Source organism: Meles meles, unplaced genomic scaffold, assembly GCF_922984935.1.
Source record: "Meles meles unplaced genomic scaffold, mMelMel3.1 paternal haplotype, whole genome shotgun sequence".
Taxonomy (NCBI): domain Eukaryota; kingdom Metazoa; phylum Chordata; class Mammalia; order Carnivora; family Mustelidae; genus Meles; species Meles meles.
Genome location: NW_025721228.1, coordinates 159,298 through 184,317, shown reverse-complemented (window position 1 = coordinate 184,317; position 25,020 = coordinate 159,298). Strand labels below are relative to the sequence as shown.

The 25,020-nt window shown below is 51.8% G+C and overlaps 9 non-coding genes across 9 annotated transcripts; all 9 read right to left on the bottom strand.

Moving 5' to 3' along the window:
- Positions 1–117: 117 nt before the first annotated feature.
- LOC123936170 lies at positions 118–198 on the bottom strand. Its single transcript, XR_006817123.1, has one exon. It is a non-coding gene; the product is annotated as a small nucleolar RNA SNORD115 (small nucleolar RNA).
- A 1,599-nt stretch (positions 199–1,797) lies between these two features.
- LOC123936133 lies at positions 1,798–1,878 on the bottom strand. The gene has a single exon (XR_006817087.1). It is a non-coding gene; the product is annotated as a small nucleolar RNA SNORD115 (small nucleolar RNA).
- A 1,579-nt stretch (positions 1,879–3,457) lies between these two features.
- LOC123936168 lies at positions 3,458–3,538 on the bottom strand. The gene has a single exon (XR_006817121.1). It is a non-coding gene; the product is annotated as a small nucleolar RNA SNORD115 (small nucleolar RNA).
- Positions 3,539–5,137: 1,599 nt separating this feature from the next.
- On the bottom strand, positions 5,138–5,218 carry LOC123936149. The gene has a single exon (XR_006817103.1). It is a non-coding gene; the product is annotated as a small nucleolar RNA SNORD115 (small nucleolar RNA).
- A 1,579-nt stretch (positions 5,219–6,797) lies between these two features.
- On the bottom strand, positions 6,798–6,878 carry LOC123936167. The gene has a single exon (XR_006817120.1). It is a non-coding gene; the product is annotated as a small nucleolar RNA SNORD115 (small nucleolar RNA).
- Positions 6,879–8,478: 1,600 nt separating this feature from the next.
- LOC123936134 lies at positions 8,479–8,559 on the bottom strand. The gene has a single exon (XR_006817088.1). It is a non-coding gene; the product is annotated as a small nucleolar RNA SNORD115 (small nucleolar RNA).
- A 2,768-nt stretch (positions 8,560–11,327) lies between these two features.
- On the bottom strand, positions 11,328–11,408 carry LOC123936135. The gene has a single exon (XR_006817089.1). It is a non-coding gene; the product is annotated as a small nucleolar RNA SNORD115 (small nucleolar RNA).
- A 1,589-nt stretch (positions 11,409–12,997) lies between these two features.
- LOC123936137 lies at positions 12,998–13,077 on the bottom strand. Its single transcript, XR_006817091.1, has one exon. It is a non-coding gene; the product is annotated as a small nucleolar RNA SNORD115 (small nucleolar RNA).
- Positions 13,078–18,722: 5,645 nt separating this feature from the next.
- Positions 18,723–18,803, bottom strand: LOC123936138. The gene has a single exon (XR_006817092.1). It is a non-coding gene; the product is annotated as a small nucleolar RNA SNORD115 (small nucleolar RNA).
- Between the last annotated feature and the right edge of the window lie 6,217 nt (positions 18,804–25,020).

The window sequence follows — 25,020 nt, the reverse complement described above, 5'->3', positions numbered from 1 at the left end:
GGCCAGGGCCAGCACGGGGAGCCCCGAGGGTACGATGGCCTCACGCCCACAACTGCGGCGCACCTCCAGGGTCCCCAGGGTCTGGGGGAGGCTGATCCCGGCACAGACGCCTGTCTTGGGCCTCAGCGTAATCCTATTGAGCATGATTTTTAGGTCATCATCGCTCTTCGAGACCACTTGAGTTCTCATCACTGACCCAAGCAAGCTGGTGGCGATGCGTGCGGCCTCGGGGCACCCCGAAGCTGCTTACCGGGGCTGCATTCCGCACCGCGTCCATGCCCCCGGGTCCTGAGACGTGAGACCTCTGGGCAGGGCGGGGCCAAGCAAGACGTGCTCATCTGGGCGAGCTTCTCGATTGTGGATGGGTTTCTAAGGAGAGACGGAGAGACCAGCTGTCCAAACGTCCTGGTCTGAAGCGCCTGCCGTGCGGCCCAGGGCCCCCTTTCCCGGAGTCCTGGCCACTGGGGGCCCGGCAGAGTTCGGAGCCAAGCATGGCAGGTGTCCGCCAGGAAGGAGCCGGGCCCAAGGGCCCGGCTGCCCTTTCCGGGGCATCCCAAAGCAATGGAGACCGTGGTCCCTGTGGGAGCCCAGCCTTCTGGAGAACGGCCCCTGACCATGGCATGGACCACAGGGCTTTGGCCGGGTCCCCGCTGTCTCCCGGAGTGGCGAGCCAAGAGCGGCGGCCCGGGAGGTTTGGCCAGGACGCCGCCCACCCTCTCCTGGAGCCACCTGGGAGCCAAGGACCTGAGCCCCTGCCCGGGAAGCCAAAGGTTGCCGGGGCCCAGGGCTCCCCCACGGCCGAGCGGGGAAAGCCAGGTCACTCTCCACCACGGCAGCAAGGCACACCGCCCGCTGGCCGCTCTGGACGAGGGACCTGACTCGGCCCGTGCAGTGCCGCTTCACCACGACCCTATCCCGGGTGCCTGAGAGTCTCAGGTGAGAGGCTGAGGCCCAACGGCTGCTGTGGCCTGGGACGTGCAGTTTCTGCCCCCCGCCCCAGTGGAACCGTGCCGTCTGGCCAGCTCAACGAATCCTCGTGGGCTCTTCAGAAGTGGCCTCCCGGGGCCCCAAACGCCTTGGTCGTCTGCAGGACGGGACAGGAGCTCGGGCCAGTGCAGCCCGCAGAAACCTGCCATGGGCCGGGCCTTGAGCAACAAGGTGTTGCTCAAGGGCACAGTGGCCTCCGAGACCACGGGTCTCACGTCCACTCCCTTTCTGGGCCCCCCGGACACGCCGCAATTGATCAGGAGGCCTCGGGTGCACCTGGGCCTTGGGCGGCCAGCCCGCGCTTTCCAGGTCTTGTCAGCCCCACGGCCCACGTTTCGCGATCCCTGCCCCTGGGATGGCTCAGGGGCACACGCTCACGGGGACTTTGGTGCCGTCCGGACAATGAGGACCCGCATCCCCAGCCCAGGCCCAGCTGCGGAGTCCCTGCTGGGGTCCCCGCTTCCCGATGCCAGGCCAAGGGTTCTGGGGCCTCCCTCGGAGCCCAGAGGCTTCCGCTCACCTCTCCTGGTGGGAGACGCGCCAAGAACCTTGCCAGCCAGGCCCGCTGAAAGACACAAGGACACAAGGGTGGCTAAGCCCTGGCTCTCGGGCAGCTGTCCGGGGAAGAGGCCTGGGTCGGTAGACCAGCTGGAACGCCAGAACACCCCGTCGGCACCCGCAGGTGCACCGACGTCCGGGGGCCACAGCAGAGAGCCTCAAGAGGTGGTTCTCCTCCCCCGGCCACCTGCAGCGCACCCTCACTGCCCCGACGCTCTGGGGGAGGCTGACCCCGGCACGGTCCCCTGCCTTGGGCCTCAGCGTAATCCTATTGAGCATGATTTTTAGGTCATCATCGCTCTTCGAGACCATATGAGTTCTCATCATTGACCCAAGCACGCCCGAGGCGACGCGGGAGGTCCCCTACCACCCAGAAGCTGCTTACCGAGGCTGCTCTCAGGACAGCGCCATACCCCGGCTTCCTGAGGCATGGGACCTGGCGGCGGGGCTGGGCGATGCAAGACTTGGTGGTCAGGGCCAGATCTTCGCTTGGGGATGGGGGCCTAAGGAGAGAGGGGGAGGCCGGCCGTCGGAACGGCGTGCTCGCTGGCCCGTGCCATGCCGCCAAGAACTCTCCAGCCCGAAGCCCTGGCCGGTGCTGTCCAGGCGGGCGGCTGACCCACCCAGGGCTCGGGTCCGCGGGCAAGGGGCAGGACACAAGGGACCCGCTGCCCATCCCTGGCCTTCCCAAATCCACGGAGATCCGGGCCCCCGTGGGAGCCTCCCCTTGCTAGGAAAGGCCCCAGAGCATGGCCTGGAGCACAGGGATTTCCAGTGCTCCCCCGATGTCTGCCGGGGCCCCAAGCAAAGCGTGGTGCACCTCGACGTAAGGGCCCGAATGACGCCTTCCCACACATGGGGACCGCGGTGGTCTAGGGACCCGGGCCCTGGCACTCGCAGCCAACGGTGGCCCCCAGGCCCTGATCGCCCAGGGCGAAAAAGGGAATCGCGTCTCACCGTCTCCCACCAAGCAGCGCAAGGCAGGAGACCGCGGCCCGCCCTGCAGGAGGGTCCTGACTCTCCCCTTGTGGCGGCGCTTCCTCTGGGGGCCTCAGAGGACAGGCTCAGCCCCATGGCCTGCTGTGGCCCGGGGCTCGCCACTCTTCCCCTGGGCCAGGGAACCCTTGCTGACTCGGGAAATCGGAGGAAACATTCCAGGGCTGTACTTCAGCAGCCTCCCAGGCTCTGTTTACACTTGGGAGTCTGCTGCATTCTTCATGAGCTCTGCCCTCTCCAGCCCCAGAACCATCGGCTGGGGTGACTCGAGCGACAACCACTCGCTCAAGGGGACAGAGGGCCCTGACACCAAGGGACTCACGTCCGCTCTCTTCTCAGGCGCACAGGACACAGCTGGACGTACAAGGAGGCCTCAGGTCCATGTGGGACGACGGCGGCATGCCCCCAGCCCCCAGTCGTTGCCAGTGACCTGGCCCAACTTTCCCATTCCCTGCACGTGGGATTGCTGAAGGGCGGCTGTGCATGGGCAGGTCAACGCTGTGTGGGCCACCACAGCCCCCATCCCTAGCACAGTGCTGGAGCCGGGGCCCGTGCGGGGATCCGGGCTCCGCGGACAATGCCCATGGCGCCTGGCATCTCCCTGCAGGCCCAGAGTCTTCCACTCACCTCTCTTGGGTCACGCCGCACCAAGTTCCGGCCCCCTAGGCCCGCTGAAAGACACAAGGGGCAACGGTCTCCTAAGCAATGGCACCGAGGGAGCTGTCCTGCGAGGTGGATTGGGTCCGGAGGCCGGGCGGAACGCCTCACGACCTCGAGCGGACCCCTGACGGGCACAGACAGCCAGGGCCAGCACGGGGAGCCCCGAGGGTACGATGGCCTCACGCCCACAACTGCGGCGCACCTCCAGGGTCCCCAGGGTCTGGGGGAGGCTGATCCCGGCACAGACGCCTGTCTTGGGCCTCAGCGTAATCCTATTGAGCATGATTTTTAGGTCATCATCGCTCTTCGAGACCACTTGAGTTCTCATCACTGACCCAAGCAAGCTGGTGGCGATGCGTGCGGCCTCGGGGCACCCCGAAGCTGCTTACCGGGGCTGCATTCCGCACCGCGTCCATGCCCCCGGGTCCTGAGACGTGAGACCTCTGGGCAGGGCGGGGCCAAGCAAGACGTGCTCATCTGGGCGAGCTTCTCGATTGTGGATGGGTTTCTAAGGAGAGACGGAGAGACCAGCTGTCCAAACGTCCTGGTCTGAAGCGCCTGCCGTGCGGCCCAGGGCCCCCTTTCCCGGAGTCCTGGCCACTGGGGGCCCGGCAGAGTTCGGAGCCAAGCATGGCAGGTGTCCGCCAGGAAGGAGCCGGGCCCAAGGGCCCGGCTGCCCTTTCCGGGGCATCCCAAAGCAATGGAGACCGTGGTCCCTGTGGGAGCCCAGCCTTCTGGAGAACGGCCCCTGACCATGGCATGGACCACAGGGCTTTGGCCGGGTCCCCGCTGTCTCCCGGAGTGGCGAGCCAAGAGCGGCGGCCCGGGAGGTTTGGCCAGGACGCCGCCCACCCTCTCCTGGAGCCACCTGGGAGCCAAGGACCTGAGCCCCTGCCCGGGAAGCCAAAGGTTGCCGGGGCCCAGGGCTCCCCCACGGCCGAGCGGGGAAAGCCAGGTCACTCTCCACCACGGCAGCAAGGCACACCGCCCGCTGGCCGCTCTGGACGAGGGACCTGACTCGGCCCGTGCAGTGCCGCTTCACCACGACCCTATCCCGGGTGCTTGAGAGTCTCAGGTGAGAGGCTGAGCCCCAACGGCTGCTGTGGCCTGGGACGTGCAGTTTCTGCCCCCCGCCCCAGTGGAACCGTGCCGTCTGGCCAGCTCAACGAATCCTCGTGGGCTCTTCGGAAGTGGCCTCCCGGGGCCCCAAACGCCTTGGTCGTCTGCAGGACGGGACAGGAGCTCGGGCCAGTGCAGCCCGCAGAAACCTGCCATGGGCCGGGCCTTGAGCAACAAGGTGTTGCTGAAGGGCACAGTGGCCTCCGAGACCACGGGTCTCACGTCCACTCCCTTTCTGGGCCCCCCGGACACGCCGCAATTGATCAGGAGGCCTCGGGTGCACCTGGGCCTTGGGCGGCCAGCCCGCGCTTTCCAGGCCTTGTCAGCCCCCCGGCCCACGTTTCGCGATCCCTGCCCCTGGGATGGCTCAGGGGCACACGCTCACGGGGACTTCGGTGCCGTCCGGACAATGAGGACCCGCATCCCCAGCCCAGGCCCAGCTGCGGAGTCCCTGCTGGGGTCCCCGCTTCCCGATGCCAGGCCAAGGGGTCTGGGGCCTCCCTCGGAGCCCAGAGGCTTCCGCTCACCTCTCCTGGTGGGAGACGCGCCAAGAACCTTGCCAGCCAGGCCCGCTGAAAGACACAAGGACACAAGGGTGGCTAAGCCCTGGCTCTCGGGCAGCTGTCCGGGGAAGAGGCCTGGGTCGGTAGACCAGCTGGAACGCCAGAACACCCCGTCGGCACCCGCAGGTGCACCGACGTCCGGGGGCCACAGCAGAGAGCCTCGAGAGGTGGTTCTCCTCCCGCGGCCACCTGCAGCGCACCCTCACTGCCCCGACGCTCTGGGGGAGGCTGACCCCGGCACGGTCCCCTGCCTTGGGCCTCAGCGTAATCCTATTGAGCATGATTTTTAGGTCCTCATCGCTCTTCGAGACCATATGAGTTCTCATCATTGACCCAAGCACGCCCGAGGCGACGCGGGAGGTCCCCTACCACCCAGAAGCTTCTTACCGAGGCTGCTCTCAGGACGGCGCCATACCCCGGCTTCCTGAGGCATGGGACCTGGCGGCGGGGCTGGGCGATGCAAGACTTGGTGGTCAGGGCCAGATCCTCGCTTGGGGATGGCGGCCTAAGGAGGGAGGGGGAGGCCGGCCGTCGGAACGGCGTGCTCGCTGGCCCGTGCCATGCCGCCAAGAACTCTCCAGCCCGAAGCCCTGGCCAGTGCTGTCCAGGCGGGCGGCTGACCCACCCAGGGCTCGGGTCCGCAGGCAAGGGGCAGGACACAAGGGACCCGCTGCCCATCCCTGGCCTTCCCAAATCCACGGAGATCCGGGCCCCCGTGGGAGCCTCCCCTTGCTAGGAAAGGCCCCAGAGCATGGCCTGGAGCACAGGGATTTCCAGTGCTCCCCCGATGTCTGCCGGGGCCCCAAGCAAAGCGTGGCGCACCCGGAAGTGAGGGCCCGAAGGACGCCTTCCCACACATGGGGACCGCGGTGGTCTAGGGACCCGGGCCCTGGCACTCGCAGCCAACGGTGGCCCCCAGGCCCTGATCGCCCAGGGCGAAAAAGGGAATCGCGTCTCACCGTCTCCCACCAAGCAGCGCAAGGCAGGAGACCGCGGCCCGCCCTGCAGGAGGGTCCTGACTCTCCCCTTGTGGCGGCGCTTCCTCTGGGGGCCTCAGAGGACCGGCTCAGCCCCATGGCCTGCTGTGGCCCGGGGCTCGCCACTCTTCCCCTGGGCCAGGGAAACCTTGCTGACTCGGGAAATCCGAGGAAACATTCGAGGGCTGTACTTCAGCAGCCTCCCGTGCCATGCTTACACTTGGGCGTCTGCTGCATTCTTCCTGAGCTCTGCCCTCTCCAGCCCCAGAACCATCGGCTGGGGTGACTCGAGCGACAACCACTCGCTCAAGGGGACAGAGGGCCCTGACACCAAGGGACTCACGTCCGCTCTCTTCTCGGGCGCACAGGACACAGCTGGACGTACAAGGAGGCCTCAGGTCCATGTGGGACGACGGCGGCATGCCCCCAGCCCCCAGTCGTTGCCAGTGACCTGGCCCAACTTTCCCATTCCCTGCACGTGGGATTGCTGAAGGGCGGCTGTGCATGGGCAGGTCAACGCTGTGTGGGCCACCACAGCCCCCATCCCTAGCACAGTGCTGGAGCCGGGGCCCGTGCGGGGATCCGGGCTCCGCGGACAATGCCCATGGCGCCTGGCATCTCCCTGCAGGCCCAGAGTCTTCCACTCACCTCTCTTGGGTCACGCCGCACCAAGTTCCGGCCCCCGAGGCCCGCTGAAAGACACAAGGGGCAACGGTCTCCTAAGCAATGGCACCGAGGGAGCTGTCCTGCGAGGTGGATTGGGTCCGGAGGCCGGGCGGAACGCCTCACGACCTCGAGCGGACCCCTGACGGGCACAGACAGCCAGGGCCAGCACGGGGAGCCCCGAGGGTACGATGGCCTCACGCCCACAACTGCGGCGCTCCTCCAGGGTCCCCAGGGTCTGGGGGAGGCTGATCCCGGCACAGACGCCTGTCTTGGGCCTCAGCGTAATCCTATTGAGCATGATTTTTAGGTCATCATCGCTCTTCGAGACCACTTGAGTTCTCATCACTGACCCAAGCAAGCTGGTGGCGATGCGTGCAGCCTCGGGGCACCCCGAAGCTGCTTACCGGGACTGCATTCCGCACCGCGTCCATGCCCCCGGGTCCTGAGACGTGAGACCTCTGGGCAGGGCGGGGCCAAGCAAGACGTGCTCATCTGGGCGAGCTTCTCGATTGTGGATGGGTTTCTAAGGAGAGACGGAGAGACCAGCTGTCCAAACGTCCTGGTCTGAAGCACGTGCCGTGCGGCCCAGGGCCCCCTTTCCCGGAGTCCTGGCCACTGGGGGACCAGCAGAGTTCGGAGCCAACCATGGCAGGTGTCCGCCAGGAAGGAGCCGGGCCCAAGGGCCCGGCTGCCCTTTCCGGGGCATCCCAAAGCAATGGAGACCGTGGTCCCTGTGGGAGCCCAGCCTTCTGGAGAACGGCCCCTGGCCATGGCATGGACCACAGGGCTTTGGCCGGGTCCCCGCTGTCTCCCGGAGTGGCGAACCAAGAGCGGCAGCCCGGGAGGTTTGGCCAGGACGCCGCCCACCCTCTCCTTGAGCCACCTGGGATCCAAGGACCTGAGTCCCTGCCCTGGAAGCCAAAGGTTGCCGGGGCCCAGGGCTCCCCCACGGCCGAGCGGGGAAAGCCAGGTCACTCTCCACCACGGCAGCAAGGCACACCGCCCGCTGGCCGCTCTGGACGAGGGACCTGACTCGGCCCGTGTAGTGCCGCTTCACCACCACCCTATCCCGGGTGCTTGAGAGTCTCATGTGAGAGGCTGAGGCCCAACGGCTGCTGTGGCCTGGGACGTGCAGTTTCTGCCCCCCGCCCCAGTGGAACCGTGCCGTCTGGCCAGCTCAACGAATCCTTGTGGGCTCTTCGGAAGTGGCCTCCCGGGGCCCCAAACGCCTTGGTCGTCTGCAGGACGGGACAGGAGCTCGGGCCAGTGCAGCCCGCAGAAACCTGCCATGGGCCGGGCCTTGAGCAACAAGGTGTTGCTGAAGGGCACAGTGGCCTCCAAGACCACGGGTCTCAAGTCCACTACCTTTCTGGGCCCCGCCGGACACGCCGCAATTGATCAGGAGGCCTTGGGTGCACCTGGGCCTTGGGCGGCCAGCCCGCGCTTTCCAGGCCTTGTCAGCCCCCCGGCCCACGTTTCGTGTTCCCTGCCCCTGGGATGGCTCAGGGGCACACGCTCACGGGGACTTCAGTGCCGTCCGGACAATGAGGACCCGCATCCCCAGCCCAGGCCCAGCTGCGGAGTCCCTGCTGGGGTCCCCGCTTCCCGATGCCAGGCCAAGGGGTCTGGGGCCTCCCTCGGAGCCCAGAGGCTTCCGCTCATCTCTCCTCGTGGGAGTCGCGCCTAGAACCTTGCCAGCCAGGCCCGCTGAAAGACACAAGGACACAAGGGTGGCTAAGCCCTGGCTCTCGGGCAGCTGTCCGGGGAAGAGGCCTGGGTCCGTAGACCAGCTGGAACGCCAGAACACCCCGTCAGCACCCGCAGGTGCACCGACGTCCGGGGGCCACAGCAGAGAGCCTCGAGAGGTGGTTCTCCTCCCGCGGCCACCTGCAGCACACCCTCGCTGTCCCGACGGTCTGGGGGATGCTGACCCCGGCACGGTCCCCTGCCTTCGGCCTCAGCGTAATCCTATTGAACATGATTTTTAGGTCATCATCGCTCTTCGAGACCATATGAGTTCTCATCATTGACCCAAGCACGCCCGAGGCGACGCGGGAGGTCCCCTACCACCCAGAAGGTGCTTACCGAGGCTGCTCTCAGGACAGCGCCATACCCCGGCTTCCTGAGGCATGGGACCTGGCGGCGGGGCTGGGCGATGCAAGACTTGGTGGTCAGGGCCAGATCCTCGCTTGGGGATGGGGGCCTAAGGAGAGAGGGAGAGGCCGGCCGTCGGAATGGCGTGCTCGGTGGCCCGTGCCATGCCGCCAAGAACTCTCCAGCCCGAAGCCCTGGCCGGTGCTGTCCAGGCGGGCGGCTGACCCAACCAGGGCTCGGGTCCGCGGGCAAGGGGCAGGACACAAGGGACCCGCTGCCCATCCCTGGCCTTCCCAAATCCACGGAGATCCGGGCCCCCGTGGGAGCCTCCCCTTGCTCAGAAAAGCCCCAGGTTGCCGGGGCCCCGGGCTCCCCCATGGCTGAGCGGGGAAAGCCAGGTCACTCTCCACCACGACAGCAAGGCACACCGCCCGCTGGCCGCTCTGGACGAGTTACCTGACTGGACCCGTGCAGTGCTGCTTCATCACGACCCTATCCCGGGTGGTTGAGAGTCTCAGGTTAGAGGCTCATGCCCAACAGCTGCTGTGGCCTGGGTCGCGCAGTTTCCGCCCCCCACCCCAGTGGAACCTTGCCGTCTGGCGAGCTCAATGAATCATCGTGGGCTCTTCGGAAGTGGCCTCCCGGGGCCCCAAACTCCTTGGGCTTCTGCAGGACGGGAGAGGAGCTCAGGCCAGTGCAGCCCACAGAAACTTGCCAAGGTCCGGTCCTTGAGCAACAAGGTGTTGCTGAAGAGCACAGTGTCCTCTGAGACCACGGGTCTCACGTCCACTACCTTTCTGGGCCCTCCGGACACGCCGCAATTTATCAGGAGGCCTTGGGTGCATCTGGGCCTGGGCGGCCAACCGGAGCTTTCCAGGCCTTGTCAGCCACCCGGCCCAGGTTTCGTGTTTCCCTGCCCCTGGGATGGCTCAGGGGCACACGCTCAGGGGACTTCGGCGCCATTCGGACAATGAGGACCCGCATCCCCAGCCCAGGCCCAGCTGCGGAATCTCTGCTGGGGTCCCCGCTTCCCGATGCCAGGCCAAGGGTTCTGGAGCCTCCCTCGGAGCCCAGAGGCTTCTGCTCACCTCTCCTGGTGGGCGACGCACCACGAACCTTGACAAGGAGACAAGGGTGTCTAAGCCATGGCTCTGGGGCATCTGTCCGGGGAAGAGGCCTGGGTCGGTAGACCAGCTGGAATTCCAGAACACCCCGTCGGCACCCGCAGGTGCACCTGTCGGTGGGGTTAGGGGATGCAAGACTTGGTGGTCAGGGCCAGATCCTCGCTTGGGGATGGGGGCCTAAGGAGAGAGGGAGAGGCCGGCTGTCAGATGGCCTGCTCTGTGTCCGTGCCATGCAGCATCGAATTCTCCCGTCCAAAGCCCTGGCCGTTGATATCTAGGCGGGAGGATCACCCACCCAGGGCTCAGGTCTGCCGGCAGCGAGCTGGACAGAAGGGACCCGCTGCCCATCCCTGGCTTTCCCAAATCCATGGAGATCTGCTCCCCCTTGGGAGGCTCCATTTAATGAGAATGGCCCCAAAACATGGCCTGGAACACCGATCTTTGGATTCCTCCCCTGATATCTACCAGGGCCCCCAGCAAATTATGGTGGCCCCAGAATTAGGGCAAGAAGGGCGCCTTCCACACATTGGGACTGTGGTGCTCATGTGACCACAGGCCCTGGCACTCACTGCCAAGGTGGCCCACGTGCCTACATCACCCAGGGCTAAAGAGGGAATCGCGGGTCACACTCTCCCACTAACTAGTGCAAGGCAGGAGACCATGGCCCACCCTGCAGGAGGTTCCTGAATCTAACCCTGTGCCGGCCCTTCCTCTGGGACCCTCAAAGGACTGGCTCAATCTTATTGCCTGCTGTGGCCTGTGTCTCGCCCATTCTTCCCCTGGGCCAGTGGAACCTTGCTGACTCATGAACTCAAGGAATCATTGAGTTCTGTACTTCAGCAGCCTCCCAGGTTCCGCCCATCCTCAGGCATCTGGTGCATGCATCAGGAGCTCTGCCCTCTCCAGCCCAAGGACCATCCACTTGGGCAGGCTGGAGGAACAACCACTCGCTGAAGTTTACAGAGGCCCCTGACGCCAAGGGTCTCACATCCACTCTCTTCACGGGTGCACAGGACACAAGCGGAGATACAAGGAGGCCTCAGGTGCACGTGGGACTACGGCGGCATCCCCCCAGGACCCAGTCCTCACCAGTGACCCGGCCCAACTTTCCCATTCCCTGCACGTGGGATGGCTGAAGCGTGGCTCTTCATTGGCAAGTCAACACTGTGTGGACAACCACAGCCCCAATCCCTATCACAATGATGGAGCCAGACCCCCTCCTGGGATTCTGTCTTCGCAGACCATGCCCATGTCACCTCGCATCTCCCTGATGGCCCAGAGTCTTTCACTCACCTCTCTTGGGTCATGCTGCACCGAAATCCTGGCGCCCGTGGCCCGCTGAAAGACACAAGGAGACAAGGATTCCTAAGCCATGGCGCCCAGGGAGTTGTCCTGGGAGTTGGATTGGGTCTGGAGTCCAGGTGGAATGCCTCAAGACCTCGAGGGGACCCCTGATGGGCACAGACAGGCCAGGGGCAGCATGGGGAGCTGTGAGGGTTCGTTTGCTTCAAGCCCCCAACTGCGGTACATCTCCAGGCTTCCGAGGGTCTGGGGTTGCTGATCCCAGCACAGACGCCTGCCCTGGGCCTCAGCATAACCCTATTGAGCAGGATTTTTAGGTCATCATCGCTCTTCCAGACCATATGAGTTCTCATCATTGACCCAGGAATGCCGGAGGCGACTCGTGAATTCCCTGCCCATCAGATCCTGCTTACTGTGGGTGTTTTTTATCGAATGTCATGCTCTGGGGACTAGAGACTTTGGTCCTCCTGGTGCTATGTTCCCAATGATTATTGTCCTTCCTGGAAGGATCCTTGACTGTGTATGTGAGTTCAAGGAGAAACTGATATTCTGGCTTTCCACATGCCATTTTTCAGATCTCATGCCACAGGACCATGTTCTTCCATTCCCAAAGGATTTTCACATGTTGGCCCGGTCTTTTCCTGACTGGCACAGTTCTTGGATCCACAAGAGGCTAGGATCCTGGGTCACCAATGCCCATTCCTCGGCAAGCCTGCTTGATAGAAACCATATCTCCCTCCTGATCTTACTATTGCTGAGTCAGGTTTCAGTATATGGCCCGGCACACTGAGTTCTTGAGAACTCTGCCCCTCTCTAAATAGTTGTCAAGAGAAGGTTGCCAGCTCTGCTAGTTTGTGTGAACTGTCACCCTCCCATGGATTGGGCTATCTCTGCTTCCCAGAACCAGGCCTTGACGCTCAATACCAAATTTTGCCCTGGCACCCAGGTCCTCCATCCCTGAGGAATGAATCCTTAGCCACTATCCACCACAAGAACAATTCAGGGTGTCCATGGCTTGCCCTGGAGGTAGGTCTTGACTCTTATCCTGTTGCACCACTTCCCCAGATACACACTCTGAAGTGTTGATGGCCTGGGCTAGAGGCCCAGGCCCAATGCCTGCTATCATCTGGGACTCATGTTTTCCTCACCAAGGTCTGGTGGAACCTTTCTGTATCATGAGCACAAGAAATCAGAGAGTGGTGTGTTAAGCAGGTTTACAGTGCCCCAAACTGTTTGGGAGTCAGTTGCATGTGACAGGGGGTCTGACCTCTCCACTTTTGGGAAGCATGGGAACAATTGGGGCTTGAGGAACCACGTGTAGCTGAAGGAGACAGAGGCCTCTGATCCCTAGGGCCCACATCCACCATCCTGATGTTCCACAGTCCACACCTGTAGACATCAGGAACTCTCAGATGCACACAGGCCTACAGCAGCATTCCCACCCTTTTGAATTCATGTCTGTGACTCGGCCAACTTTTCACTTCCCCTGCACATGGGATAGCTCAAGGGTAGATGTTCATGAGAAAGTCAATGCCGTCTGGAAAATGAGTGCCCCCACTCTAGGCCAATGCCATTGCCTGAGCCAATGCCCTGATGTGGGTTCCCTGAACCCATCCCAACGGCATCTGTGGCTTCTCTCTAAGCTGAAGGCTTCCCCTCACCTCTCTTGATTGAGGCTATGATAAGGAATTGTTGATCAAGGCCTGCTGAATGACTCGAGGAGACCAGGGTTTCTAAGCAATGCCTTCCTAGGGGTTGTCTTGGTAGGAGAAATGTGGTGATAGGCCAGGCCAAATGCCTGAACACCTCATGGGCACCTGGAGGCCCACAAGAAAACCAGGGTCACAGTGGGGAGACTCAAGAGATCATTTGCCTCAAGCCCCCAACTGCAATTCTTCCCCAGGGCCCAGACGATCTGGGGGATGCTGACCCTTACATGGTCCCCTGCATTGGGTTTCAGCATAATCCTATCGAGCATAATTTTTAGGTCATCGTCACTCTCACTGAGACAATATAAGCTCTCATTGACCCAACTAAGCCAGTGGTGAAGCATGAGGTCGCTGCCCACTAGAACCTGCTTACAAGTTGGTATTACTGTAGAGCTGCATGCCCCATGGCTCAGGAGACTTTGGACCTCTTGGAGGGGCTTAGCCAAGTAAGACTTGGCCCTAAATGTGGGATCCTCCACTGGGACGGGTTCTAAGGATAGAGTGATTGGCCAGCTGTGAAAATGCCGTGCTCCAGGGCATGCCCTGCAGCCAGAAGCTGCCATTACTGAAGGCCTAGCAGGGAGTTGCCAGGCCTGAGGCTTACCCTCAAACTACATGGGACTGAAAGGAAGGAACAGGGTATAGGAGCACAAATGCCCATCCCTGGGCAGCTGAAAACAACAGAGATCATGCCTCCCATGGGAGCCTAGCCTTGCTGAGGCAGGTCCCAGTATGTGGCCCAGTACACAGAGCTCTCGTAAGGTCCCTGGAGAGAGGGATTGGTCAGCTGTCAAAGCTCACTGCTCTGGGGCTCCTGCAGTGTGGCCATGATTCACCAATCTTCAACATTTGATGCTTTTAGCATGACCTTTGGTCGGCCTTGATAACCCTGGATATCTAAGTGAAGAATGGAATTCCTGAAAACCAATGCATTTTCTTTGATCTCCCATGAATGGGAATTATTTCTCCACTGTGGAATTCATGCCTTGGTAATTCTGCACTGTGGAATTCATGTCTTGTTAATGTACAACCACTCAGCGGCACACTGGCTTCTTAAATTTGCATTTTATGGGAATGATTGGCTTGGTCCTGGATTTGGTAGCCCTAGGTTTTTTTTGGCCTGTGCTTGGACTCCCCCTGTGACAGTCATGTCTGGACACTGTGCTCTTGTGACCACAGTTTGATAAAGCATCCAGCATCATGGAAATCCTCCTTTGCCTACCTCTGCCAAACAGAATTCCAGGCTTACTACAGAGCCCAATGCCCAGGTACACACGAGTTTGTGCCTCTTTCTTGTGTTTGGTAGTCCTGCTCTTGTATGAGTGTGCTCGTTTTCTTTCTGGTCAGAAGTAATCTGTTTAATGAGAAGTAAGATATTTGTCAGAACAACATTTCCATCTGCATTATTTTTTATGTTTTTTTCTTTATCTGTATAAACCATTTAGTACATGAATGTGTTCAGAATAAGTGAACCAATGGATGTATAATTATAGTGCTGTAGCAAATCCATATATATCTACTTTCTTAAAAACACGGTAAGTTGATTCTCTTACACCGTACACAAAGATAAACTCAAAATAGATAAAAGACCTCAACGTGAGACAGGAATCCATCAGAATCCTAGAGGAGAACATAGACAGTAACCTCTTCGATATCAGCCACAGCAACTTCTTTCAAGATAGGTCTCCAAAGGCAAAGGAAACAAAAGCGAAAATGAACTTTTGGGACTTCATCAAGATCAAACGCTTCTGCACAGCAAAGGAAACAGTCAACAAAACAAAAAGGCAACCCATGGAATGGGAGAAGATATTTGCAAATGACAATACAGACAAAAGGTTGATATCCAGGATCTATAAAGAACTCCTCAAACTCAACACACACAAAACAGATAATCATATCCAAAAACGGGCAGAAGATATGAACAGACACTTCTCCAATGAGGACATACAAATGGCTATCAGACACATGAAAAAATGCTCATCATCACTAGCCATCAGGGAGATTCAAATTAAAACCTCATTGAGATATCACCTTAAACCAGTTAGAATGGCCAAAATTAGCAAGACAGGAAACAACGTTTGTGGAGAAAGGGGAACCCTCTTACACTGTTGGTGGGAATGCAAGTTGGTGCAGCCACTTTGGAGAACAGTGTGGAGATTCCTCAAGAAATTAAAAATAGAGCTTCCCTATGACCCTGCAATTGCACTGCTGGGTATTTACCCCAAAGACACAGATGTAGTGAAAAGAAGAGCCATCTTTACCCCAATGTTTATTGCAGCAATGGCTACGGTCGCCAAACTGTGGAAAGAACCAAGATGCCTTTCAACGGATAAATGGATAAGGAAGATATGGTCCATATACACGATGGAGTATTATGCCTTCATCAGAAAGGATGAATACCCAACTTTTGTAGCAACATGGACGGGACTGGAAGAGATTATGCTGAGCGAAATAAGTCAAGCAGAGAGAGGCAAGGATCATATGGTTTCACTTATTTGTGGAGCATAACAAAGAACATGGAGGTCATGGGGAGGTGGAGAGGAGAAGGGAGTTGTGGGAAATTGGAAGGGGAGATGAACCATGAGAGACTATGGACTCTGAAAAACAACCTGAGTGTTTTGAAGGGGTGGGGGTTGGGAGGTTGGGGAACCAGGTGGAGGGTAATAGAGAGGGCACATATTGCATGGAGCACTGGGTGTGGTGCAAAAACAATGAGTACTCTTACACTGAAAATAAATAAATTAATTTTAAAAAAACACGGTAAGTTGGTCCTTAGAGTTTGTTTATGTGCATATATCTATCTATCTCTGTCTATCTATAATTATATAGTGTCATAAATAGACCTAGTTGTTCTAATTCAGTATTTAAACTCTGTTTGCAATTTTAATTATTTTACTCCTTAGGCTCACTCATTTTTAGTTTCAATTTCATTTTTTCCTACAATAATTTAATATATTCCAGAAGCTCTTATTAAATGTCATTGTGACTTTATATGTAATTGTTTTACAATAAAACCTATCTACCATCATTATACTTGTTCCTCATGATCAAGTAAACTTTCAGTCCATTTTTCAAAAGCCATGTTTCTTTTCTTAATATTGTCCTTCCATATCCTGATAACAGCATTTAAAATGTGAATCATATGCCTTACCATATCGATGTACAGGTGAACTTATGTGATCAAAGAAACATTAGGTCATGAGGGAGTTGCTTTAATATTCCAAAGAACTTTCTTATTTATTTCTACAAAATTACACTTGAAATAGTTTTTGTATTCCTCTTTGTTTCCTTCTTTAAAACATACATTTTCCCCAAATAAGTTTTCCAAGTACTTTGGGCACCAGTGCCCTTATTGGGTAAAACTTATTTGGTGGGAGTTCCTATCATGAACAACTGACAATACAAAAAGCTCACAATTTTTTGTTTCTTTTTATTTAAATTCAGTTAGCCAACATATAGTGCATCATAGTTTTGGATATAGAGTTTAGTAATTCACCAGTGCTCATCACATTTCGTGTCTTCCTTAATGCCCATCACCCACTTACCCCATATCCCACCCATCTTCTCTCCAGCAACCATATTTGTTTCCTATAGCTATGAGTCTCTCATGGTTTTTTCCCATGATTTCTTCCCATCAATCTTCCCTCGTTTCCCCTATGATCTTCTGTGCTGTTTCTTACATTCCACATAAGAGTGGAATGTGATAGTTGTCTTTCTCTGATTGACTTATTTCACTTGGCCCAATACCCTCCAGTTCCATTAATGTCAATGTAAATGGTAAGATTTCATAATTTTTTATGGCTGGGTATTTTCTTAAAGTGTCATAAGAAGTTTCATCAATTCACCAGAGTCACAAGTTAGCTAACTGAATTCTTTTCAGTGTCTTCCAACTGAGATCCATGGGACGAATTTTTGCATCTCACCATCTGACCACCGTGGATGTCAACCTTTTCTAGAAGAGGTCCAAGACTCAAATGCAGACTCTTGTTGTTGTTATCTCTGAGGTGTATTTGATATATTTTCCTCAACCTACAAACATACTGACTTGTGTCATGTTTTACAGTGGTCAAGGACAGATATCCTCCACTGCTATTTTACACATTTCTTTGAAATTAACGAAGTTACACTTTCCAGAGATTCTCTCATGTCAGGATGACATGGGAAGAAATCAACCCTCTATTATTTAGTTTTCTGGAAGGAGTCATATACATTTATTGCCTTTACATGGTCTTCCTCTTTTGCCCTAGTTTTTTGGGTCCTGTATCTATGATCACATACATCAACTCACCTCATGTCTTATGACAACAATTGCTTGAGTGTTCAACTGAAGACACAATGAAGGGAAAAAGTATAGAAGTGTTCCAAATGGAGGCTCCCTTGAGGAAACATGGATCATGTAATTAAGTCTAAAATATGAACATTTGTTAGGTACATGGAATCTTATGAACATTGTATAGCAGAAGGATTGTCTTGAGGTTATCTCAAGTCTGAAATTCCATTATTTCCCCAGTGATAATGCATAAATGAATGAATGAATGATAAAGAAATTCATAAATTAATTAATCAACTAGTTAATACCTGAAGAAATAAATTCAAATTTACCTTATGAAAATGCTGAGCACCATTCATTCACCACAAAGGAGAAGTCATTTTTTTTATAAACAAGCTTCTAGATTAGAAAACCAGTCAAGTTGTGTCTGGTAAAATCAAGTTTGCTGTGGTCCATTTTTTGTCTACACAGCAATAGTGGTATGTGGATAATTGGGCTTGGCTATTGGCCATGAACACCCATAAAATGACTTTGTAAAATTATGTAGAATTAGTTTTATGGTGTCTTGAAAATGTGTTCACTACCCATCACTGAGGAAAAACTTTGCATGAGGCTTTTTAGGTCATGGCTGAAAATACATTATTTTTGTTCTGACTCCTCTTTCATGTTCTTACCAACATCTTGAAATCAGCAATGCAATTTTTTCTTTGTAATATATATCTTTATTTCTGTACTTGGGCAAATAAGATCTCGTGAGGTAGGTGATAACATGGCTCCAAAAAACTCAACATCAGATTTATATAAGTAATTCCAAGTTGTTTTTGTTTTCCTTTATTGTGCCATCTTCTAAAAGATTTGTGTCTTGAGAAGAAGAACTTCAAATATGAAGTTAGTTTTCCATTTGGCAAAGCTAAACAGATTAATAGGCCAATTGGGAAAAACTGGCATCACCAATAATCCACAATTCCTTACAGTGACATTTCAAAGACCTAATAATCCTCATGGGCTACCACATACTTATCTGAATACTCAAGTGTCTTTTAGCCAAGACCCATCTCTGGATGCCATGGGCATGATCCTTCCTTACAGGAATTTGTTTTGAGTATTCGATGAAGTTCCCAGCAGTGATTGTCCCTTCTGTATATTAGAGTTAATTTTCAACCTGTGCACAGACAGATAGTAACATTTCTTAAGGGTGGGGGAGCTGGGTAATGAAGGAAGTATTTCCTCCATTTGGAGTGTGATCCATTTCAGGTATAACTAAAATGTTTCCAGCGATGCTATCTCAGTTGCCTGACTCCCAGACAGAAATCAAACATCTATAGCACTTAGCTTTCTGAAAGTAGTCAGTTATTTGTCTTCATTAGTCAGGCCTCTTGTATAGTCTAATTTTCTGTGTCACCTATATCTACGATCAAACACATCTACTGAGTTTGAATTTTAATGCAACAGTTAAATTCTTTCCAGAACTTCCAAATGAATAACATGATGAGAAAAATATAGCTAAGGACTAGGCTTGAGGATGGCCCTCTGTAACTAAATATGGCTCACTGAATATAGCCTAAACTTGAGGATGTGTTGTGATCATGAGACCAATAAAGAATATTCACTGTAGGGACTTGTTGCCTGAAGACCAAAACCCTAGAAAGGAAATATATGGATCTTCAATCTTTTGCTTTGGCAATACTGACTATATTGTGCCTCAATGTAAAATTATTGAGCATGATTTTTAGGTCATTATTTCTCTAAAAGATAAAATGTGTTCTCATCCTCAATCCAACTATGGCACTATCTGTCAAATTACACACTTTGACCTGTATATGCTCATCAGTGATAGATTTTGCAATTTGTGATGCCAAAATACACATGACTTGTACCATATACCATCACGAACACCTGGCTGACATAGGTTCATTCTGTGGCATCAGCCAAACAGGGATCTTTTTTTTTAGTCATTTTCTGTGTGGACAGTTGTAAGACTGATTACAAAATGTTTTACTACATTTCTCAGGGACTCGTGATTTATCCATACTCTATATTAAGCAATTATAATCATTTCTGGAAAAAAAATGACTTCTTACAGAGTTGATGCAGCTTTCATTCACCAAGCAAAGCAAGGACAATATATACAGGTTTCTTAAGTTTGGATAAACATGCAGGTGGTGTTTGTAGACATGGGAGAGATTCATTGGTCAATTTTATTCTATCCAATAAAGTTCATGATTCATTACATATAAACTCAAATAAAATCTTATTCTTTCAGCCATATGAAACTCTGGATCTAAAAATCAGATGTCAGAACACTTGAAATTATGATCACTTTATGAATCTTTTGGAACCATATAAGGAACTTTTCATATCATGGGCAATAAGCTGTTGTATTATGTTGTAAGTCCTCTTCAATGTCTTACAATCTTGACGAAAACAGAATAAAGGAAAATATAATAATTAGTGTAAATATATACTTTTATATTGAGACCAAATAAACTCACAAAATGGAGTAGGAACCATAGCTCTGAAATATTCTCATATACTTTAAATAAACTTTCAGTAAAAAAGTAATTTTTTCTCACTTATCATCAGGAAAATACAAATCAAAACCAGGATGGGATACCACTTCACACCTATCAAAATGGCTAAAATTAACAATACGGGAAACAACTAATTTTGGTGAGGATACAGAAAAAGAATAACTCTCTTAACACTGTTGGTGGGAATGCAAACTGATGCAGCCACTCTGAAAAACAGTATGGAGATTCCTTAAAAAGGTAAAATGGAACTACCCTATAACACAGCAATTACGCCACTGGTTATTTACCTAAAGGATGAAAAGAATACTGATTTGAAGGGGCACATGCATCCCAGTATTTATAGCAGCACTATTAACAATCGCCAAATTATGGAAAGAGCCCAAACCTCCACTGACTGGTGAATGGATGGTAAAGATGTGGTATGATATGTACCATAAAATATTACTCAGCCATCAAAAAGAATGAAATCTTGTCATTTGCAATGACATGGATGGTGCTAGATTGTATTATGTTAAACAAAACAACTCAGTCAGAGAAATGTAAATACTATATAATTTCACTCATATGTGAATAAGAAAAAAACAGGTGAACATGGGGAAGGGGAAAAGAGATGGAAGGAAACTATAAAAGATTCTTAGCTATAGAGAACAACTGAGGGCTGCTGTAGGGCAGATGGGCAGGGGGACAGGGTAATTGGGTGATGGGCATTAAGGAGGGGACTTGTTGTAATAAACACTGTTATATACAAACAATAACCCACTAAATTCTACCCCTGAAACTAATACTATACTGTATGTGAATTAACTTGAGTTTAAATAGAATATTGAGGAGTGACAAGGCAAGATGGCAGAGGAGTGGCAGACTCCATTTCAACAGGTCCCCAGAAGTTAGCTGGATATCTACCAAGCCATTCTGAACACCAACAGAAGCAGCTTGAGGTATAAGATTATATGTCTGGATCTCTACAAGGGCAGAGGATCATCAGTTGTCAAGTACAAAAGATTGAGTTGTGATTCTGTGCACAGATATCATAGGATAAACAGAATGGGGAGGAAGCCAACAGAAGCTAGCCACTACAAAGTAATATAAAACTCCAGTGAAAAAGTGCCTGCACCAGGTGACAAGGAATAACTTGCAGAGCAGTGGCGGCAGGACAAGAAGGGCTTGATAACAGTGCTTGATAACAGGATATCAGGAGCTGAAGGGGCACACACTGGGACTGGAGTGGCTGCTTGCACAGACCTGTTTCCATAGACCTGAGGTGGCTGTCCCCACCACCGACACAGCCCATGCCCGTGTGGTCCTGGGCCCACCAGTGTGGACCCAGGCCATCTGCTGCCACCAGCGCTGCTGGTGTATATATATATACATTTATACCAATTTTATATATTTTTATTATACATTTATGCCAATTTTAATTCCTTATAACTCTGGGAAGTAGTGTTTTCTTTTTTTAATCTTTTTTTAAAGATTTTATTTATTTATTTGAGAGAGAATGACTGAGAGAGAGCATGAGAGAGAAGGTCAGAGGGAGAAGCAGACTCCCCAAGGAGCTGGGAGCCCAATGTGGGACTTGATCCTGGAAGTCCGGGATCATGACCTGAGCTGAAGGCAGTCGCTCAACCAATTGAGCCACCCAAGTGCCTGGAAGTAGTGTTTTCTAACAAAGAGAACAAAATACACCCAGGAAGAACTGAAACACCCTACATTGTCCAAGTTCAGAGATTATAGCCCCCTTTCCTCACCCCCTCTTTTTTTAACATTATAAATCTAATTCCTGGGTTCCGTTTTGGCTGCCTTTTTCAGTGGTGGCGTCTATCAGCTCCAAACTTTCCTAGGCTGCATCTTGCCTGGATTATGGTTGATAGATATGGATTATGGTTGATAGATTCAACTCTATACATCCCCTCAAACTTTCATCAGGCTGCATCTTGCCTGGATTATGGTTGATAGATATGGATTATGGTTGATAGATTCAACTCTATACATCCCCTCAAACTTTCATCAACAGAATGACTAGAAGGAAGTATTTTTTTAAGATTATTTATTTATTTAGTTATTTGACAGACAGAGATCACAAGTAGGCAGAGAAGCAGGCAGAGAGAGAAGGGAGCCTCCCTGAGGAGCAGATAGCCTGATGTGGGGCTCGATCCCAGGACCCTGGGATCATGACCTGAGCTGAAGGCAGAGGCTTTAACCCACAGAGTCACCCTGGTGTCCTGGGAGAAGGAACTCTTAACAAAGAAAAGAACCAGACACAATGGCCTCTCCCACAGACCTAATGAATATGGATATAAGCAAGATGTAAGAAATAGACTTTAGGGTAGCAATTATGAAGACAGTAGCTAGGCTGGAGAAAACCATTACTGGCAAGATAGGATCTCTAAGGGCAGAAATGAGAGTTAAACAGGCCAAACTAGGGGTGCCTGGGTGGCTCTGTGGGTTAAACCTCTGCCTTCAGCTCAGGTCATGATCCCAGGGTCCTGGGATTGAGCCCTGCATTGGGCTCTCTGCTCAGCAGGGAACCTGCTTCCCCCCTCTCTCTGCCTGCCTCTCTGCCTATTGTGATTTCCATCTGTCAAATAACTAACTAACTAAATAAATAAATCTTAAAAAAAAAAAACCCACAGGCCAAACTTAAAAATGCTATGAATAAAATGCAGTCTAAATTAAATACTCTAGTGCTCTCTTCAGCAGCACATATACTAAATTAATAATCTAACAACTAGGGTAAATGAGGCAGAAGAATGAATTAGTGATCTGGAAAATAAGCAGATATAAAGGAAGGAATAGGAGGAGGCCTGGGACAAACAGCTTAAAATCCATATGAACAGACTTAGAGAAATCAATGAATACATGAAACATTCCATTGTTAGAATTATTGGGATTCCTGAGGGGATGGAGCGAAAGAGAGGGCTAGAAGATACATTTGAGAAAATCATAGCTGAGAACTTCTCAGTCTGGGGAATGAAACAAGCATTCATGTCCTATGGGCAGAGAGGACACCCTTCTAAGATCAAGGAGAACAAACCAATGCCCTGGCATGTAATAGTAAAACTTGCAAATCTTATACTTAACTAATGAATCATTGAACACTACATTAAAAAATTTATGTATTATACAGTTAACCAAACATAATAAATAAATAAAAACTCACAAATATTAGAACCAAGGAGGCCATCCTGAGAGCAGTTAAGGGAAGAGATTATTTATGTACAGAGGAAGGACCATCAGAATAACATCAGACGTGTCCACAGAGACCTGGGAAGCCAGGAAGGACTGGCAAAACATATTGAGGGTACTAAATGAGAATATGCAGCGAAGAATACTTTATCCAGCAAGGCTATCATTCAGAACAGATGGAGAGATAAAGAGTTTCCAGGATGGGAAGAAACTGAAAGAATACGTGACCACCAAACCAGCCCTGTAAGAAATACTAAGGGGGATTCTATAAAAGAAGAGAAACCTCTAGAACAATATAGACCAAAAATTTACAGACAATCCATATAAACAGGGACTGTACAGACAATGGGATGGCAATAAACACATATCTTTCATTAGTAACTTTCAACATTAATGGCCTAATGTTCCCATGAAATGACACAGGGTTGCAGATTGGACACAAAGACAGAACCCATCCATATGCTGTCTACAAGAGACTCATTTTGAACCTAAAGACACTTTCAGACTGAAAGTAAGGGGATCGAGAACCATTTTTCATGCCAATGGACCTCAAAAGAAAGCTGGGTTATAAATTCTTATATCAAACAAATTAGAATTTAAACCAAAGACTGCAATAACAGATCCAGAGGGACAATATATCATTCTTAAAGGGTATATCCAACAAGAAAATATAACAATTGAGGGGTGCCTGGGTGACTCAGTGGGTTAAAGCCTCTGCCTTCAGCTCAGATTATGATCCCAGCATCCTGGGATGGAGGCCTACATTGTCTCTGCTTGGCAGGGAGCCTGCTTCCCTCGCTCTGCCTTCCTCTCTGCCTATTTATGATCTGTCTGTCAATAAATAAATACAATCTTTAAAAAAAAAAAATCTATGTTCCCAACATGGTAACAGCCAACTACATAAGCCAGCTTTTAACCAAAATAAAGAATCAGATAGACAATGATACATTCATAGATTTTAACACCTGACTCTCAACATTGGACAGATCATCTAAACAGAAGATCAACAAAGAAACAAGAGCTTTGAATGACACATGGACCAGAGGGACTTCCTAGATATACAGAACCTTCCATCCTAAAACAACAGAATACTCATTCTTCTCAAATGCACACAGAACTTTATAAAAAATAGGCACATACTAGGTCACAAATCACGTCTCAGCAAATATCAAAAGATTGAGATTATTCCGTGAATATCAGACCACAATGCCTTGAAACTGGAACTGAACCACAAGAAAAAAATTGGAAGGAATTCAAACACTTGGAAGTTAAAGGGCATCCTACTAAAGAATCAATGGGTCAACCAGGAAATTAAAGAAGAACTTAAACAATTCATGGAAACCAATGAGAACAAAAACATATCAGTCCAAAACTTATGGGATACTACAAAGGCGGTTCTAAGGGGGAAATACATAGTCATCCCAGCCTCTCTTAGAAAAAACTAGAAAAATCCCAAATGCACAGACTAACTCTTCACCTAAATGATCTGGAGAAAGAAGAACAAATAAAACCTAAACCAAGCATAAGAAGAGGATAATAAAGATTAGAGCAGAGATCAATGAAATAGAAAACAGAAAAACAGCAGAACAGATCAACAAAACTACAAGATGGTTCTTTGAAAGAATTTTTTAAAAGATATTATTTATGTATTCAACACAGAGGAGTGCACAAGCAGGGGAGCAGGGGAGGTAGACACAGGCTCCCTAGTGAGCAGGGAGCCTGATGTGGGGCTTGAACCCCGGACCCTAGGGTCGTGACCTGAGCTGAAGGTAGATGCTTAATGACTGAGTCACCCATCCACCCTCTTTGAAAGAATTAATAAGACTGATAAACCACTGGCCAAACTTATTTAAAAGAAAAGAGAAAGGACCCGAATTAATAAAATCATGAATGAAAGGGGAGAGATCACGACTAACACCAGAGACATAGAAAGAACTATTAGAATTATTACCAGCAACTATTTGCCAATAAATCAAGCAACCTGAAAGAAATGGATGCCTTACTGGAAACTTACAAACTACCAAGACTGAAACAGGAAGAAACAGACAATCTGAGTAGACCAATAACCAGTAACAATACTGAACTAGTAATTAAAAACTTCTGAAAAAATCAGGAGTCCAAGGCCAGATGGCTTCCCAGGGGAATTCTACCAAACACTTAAAGAAGAAATAATACCTATTCTAATGAAGCTGTTCCAAAAAATATAAACAGAAGGAAAACTTCCTAACTCCCTCTATTAGGTCAGCATTAGTCTTATCCCAAAACCAGGCAAGGACTCCAT